Below are 4,458 nucleotides of genomic sequence, written 5' to 3' on the forward strand. Positions count from 1 at the left end.
CACAGGCAAGAACCCCTTCTTGGACTGATCCATATTGAACTTCTTCAATATCTTAGCAAGGTATGTGATTTGTGAAAGACTTATGAGGCGTCTCGATCTATCTCTATAGATCTTGATGCCTAATATATAAGCAGCTTCTCCAAGGTCCTTCATTGAAAAACACTTATTCAAGTAGGCCTTTATGCTGTCCAAAAGTTCTATATCATTTCCCATCAAAAGTATGTTATCCACATATAATATGAGAAATGCTACAGAGCTCCCACTCATTTTCTTGTAAACGCAGGCTTCTCCATAAGTCTGCATAAACCCAAACGCTTTGATCATTTCATCAAAGCAAATGTTCCAACTCCGAGATGCTTGCACTAGCCCATAGATGGATCGCTGGAGCGTGCATACCTTGTTAGCATTCTTAGGATCGACAAAACCTTCCGGCTGCATCATATACAATTCTTCCTTCAGATATCCGTTAAGGAATGCTGTTTTGACGTCCATTTGCCATATATCATAATCATAGTATGCGGAAATTGCTAACATGATTTGGACGGACTTCAGCTTCGCTACGGGAGAGAAAGTCTCATCGTAGTCAACCCCGTGAACTTGTCCATAACCCTTAGCGACAAGTCGAGCTTTATAGATGATAACATTACCATCCGCGTCCGTCTTCTTCTTAAAGATCCATTTATTTTCTATCGCTCGCCTATCATCGGGCAAGTCTGTCAAAGTCCATACTTTGTTTTCATACATAGATCCTATCTCGGACTGCATGGCTTCAAGCCATCTGTTGGAGTCTCGGCCCGCCATTGCTTCTTCATAGTTCGAAGGTTCACCGTTGTCTAACAACATGATTTCCAGGACAGGGTTGCCATACCATTCTGGTGTGGAACGTGTCCTTGTGGACCTACGAAGTTCAGTAGCAACTTGATCCGAAGTACCTTGATCATCATCATTAACTTCCTCTCTAGTCGGTGCAGGCACCACAGGAACATCTTCCTAAGCTGTGCTACTTACTGGTTCAAGAGGTAGTACTTCATCAAGTTCCACTTTCCTCCCACTTACTTCTTTCGAGAGAAACTCTTTCTACAGAAAGGACCCGTTCTTGGCAACGAAAATCTTGCCTTCGGATCTGAGGTAGAAGGTATACCCAATGGTTTCCTTAGGGTATCCTATCAAGATGCATTTTTCCGACTTGGGTTCGAGCTTTTCAGGTTGAAGTTTCTTGACATAAGCATCGCATCCCCAAACTTTTAGAAACGACATCTTAGGTTTCTTCCCAAACCATAATTCATACGATGTCGTCTCAACGGATTTAGACGGTGCTCTATTTAAAGTGAATGTAGCTGTCTCTAAAGCGTATCCCCAAAATGATAGCGGTAAATTAGTAAGAGACATCATAGACCGCACCATATCCAATAGAGTGCGATTACGACGTCCGGACACACCGTTACACTGAGGTGTTCGAAGTGGCGTGAGTTGTGAAACAATTCCACATTTCCTTAAGTGCGTACCAAACTCGTGACTTAAATATTCTCCCCCATGATCTGATCGTAAGAACTTTATTTTTCTGTCACGTTGATTCTCTACCTCATTCTTAAATTCCTTGAACTTTTCAAAGGTCTCAGACTTGTGTTTCATTAAGTAGACATACCCATATCTACTTAAGTCATCAGTGAGGGTGAGAGCATAATGATAGCAACAGCGAGCCTCAACGCTCATTGGACCGCACACATTAGTATGTATAATTTCCAATAAGTTGGTTGCTCGTTCCATTGTTTCGGAGAACGGAGTCTTGGTCATTTTGCCCATGAGGCATGGTTCGCACATGTCAAATGATTCATAATCAAGAGACTCCAAAATTCCATATGCAAGGAGCTTCTTCATGCGTTTGACACCAATGTGACCAAGGCAGCAGTGCCACAGGTATGTGGGACTATCATTATCAATCTTACATCTTTTGGTATTCACACTATGAATATGTGTAACATCACGTTCGAGATTCATTAAGAATAAACCATTGACCTGCGGGGCATGACCATAAAACATATCTCTCATATAAATAGAACAACCATTATTCTCGGATTTAAATGAGTAGCCATCTCGTATTAAACGAGATCCAGATACAATGTTCATGCTCAAAGCTGGCACTAAATAACAATTATTGAGGTTTAAAACTAATCCCGTAGGTAAATGTAGAGGTAGCGTGCCGACGGCGATCACATCGACCTTGGAACCATTCCCGACGCGCATCGCCACCTTGTCCTTCGTCAGTCTCCGCTTATTCTACAACTCTTGAGTTACAAATATGAGCAACCGCACCGGTATCAAATACCCAGGAGCTACTACGAGTACTGGTAAGGTACACATCAATAACATGTATATCACATATACCTTTGGTGTTGCTGGCCTTCTTGTCCGCTAAGTACTTGGGGCAGTTCCACTTCCAGTGACTGTTCCCCTTGCAATAAAAGCACTCAGTCTCAGGTTTGGGTCCATGCTTTGGCTTCTTCCCGGCAAATGGTTTACCGGGCGCGGCAACTCCCTTGCCATCCTTCTTGAAGTTCTTCTTACCCTTGCCTTTCTTGAAACTAGTGGTTTTATTGACCATCAACACTTGATGTTCCTTTTTGATCTCCACCTCCGCTGATTTCAGCATTGAAAATACCTCAGGAATGGTTTTCACCATCCCCTGCATATTGTAGTTCATCACAAAGCTCTTGTAGCTAGGTGGGAGCGACTGAAGGATTCTGTCAATGACCGCCTCATCCGGGAGGTTAATGTCCAGTTGAGACAAGTGGTTGTGCAACCCAGACATTTTGAGTATGTGCTCGCTGACAGAATTATTCTCCTCCATCTTACAACTAGAAATTGTCGGAGACTTCATATCTCTCGACCCGGTCATGAGCTTGGAAAACCATTTTCAGGTTTTGGAACATCTCATATGCTTCGTGCAGCTCGAAACGTTTTTGGAGCCCCGGTTCTAAGCTATAAAGTATGCCGAATTGAACCAGGGAGTAATCATCAACACGCGACTGCTAGGCGTTCATAACGTCTGGATTCACCGGGACAGGTGCTTCACCTAGCAGTGCTTCAAGGACATATGCTTTCTTGGGAGCTATGAGGATGATCCTCAAGTTCCGGACCCAGTCCGTATAGTTGCTACCATCGTCTTTCAGTTTGGTTTTCTCTAGGAACGCGTTGAAGTTGAGGTTGACATGAACGTGGGACATTTGATCTACAAGACATTTTGCAAAAGTTTTAGACTAAGTTCATGATAATTAAGTTCATCTAATCAAATTATTTAATGAACTCCCACTCAGATAGACATCCCTCTAGTCATCTAAGTGATACCTGATCCGAGTCAACTAGGCCGTGTCCGACCATCACGTGAGACGGACTAGTCATCATCAGTGAACATCTTTGTGTTGATCGTATCTTCTACACGACTCATGTTCGACCTTTTGGTCTCTTGTGTTCCGAGGCCATGTCTGTACATGCTAGGCTCGTCAAGTCAACCTAAGTGTTTTGCATGTGTAAATCTGGCTTACACCCGTTGTATGTGAACATTAGAATCTATCACACCCGATCATCATGTTGTGCTTCGAAACAACGAACTTTTGCAATGGCGCACAGTTAGGGGAAACACTTTCTTGAAATTATTATGAGGGATCATCTTATTTACTACCGTCGTTCTAAGCAAATAAGATGCAAAAACATGATAAATATCACATGCAATCAAATAGTGACATGATATGGCCAATATCATTTTGCTCCTTTTGATCTCCATCTTCGGGGCGCCATGATCATCATCGTCACCGGCATGACACCACGATCTCCATCATCATGATCTCCATCATCGTGTCTCCATGAAGTTGTCTCGCCAACTATTACTTCTACTACTATGGCTAACAGTGCAATGAAGTAAATTAATTACATGGCGTTATTCAGTGGCACGCAGGTCATACAATAAATAAAGACAACTCCTATGACTCCTGCCGGTTGTCATACTCATCGACATGCAAGTCGGATTCCTATTACAAGAACATGATCGATCTCATACATCACATATATTTCATTCGTCACATCCTTTTGGCCATATCACATCACACAGCATATGCTGCAAAACAAGTTAGACGTCCTCTAATTGTTGTTGCAAGTTTTTTACGTGGCTGCTATAGGTTTCTAGCAAGAATGTTTCTTACCTACGCCAAAACCACGACGTGATATGCCAATTGCTATTTACCCTTCATAAGGACCCTTTTCATCGAATCCGATCCGACTAAAGTGGGAGAGACAGACACTCGCTAGCCACCTTATGCAACTAGTGCATGTCAGTCGGTGGAACCTGTCTCACGTAAGCGTACGTGTAAGGTCGGTCTGGGCCGCTTCATCTCACGATGCCGCCGAAACAAGATAAGACTAGTAGTGGCAAGTAAATTGACAAAATCTACGCCCACACCAAAC

The sequence above is a fragment of the Triticum aestivum genome, chromosome 7B (assembly GCF_018294505.1).
Source record: "Triticum aestivum cultivar Chinese Spring chromosome 7B, IWGSC CS RefSeq v2.1, whole genome shotgun sequence".
In the NCBI taxonomy this organism is placed as follows: Eukaryota; Viridiplantae; Streptophyta; class Magnoliopsida; order Poales; family Poaceae; genus Triticum; species Triticum aestivum.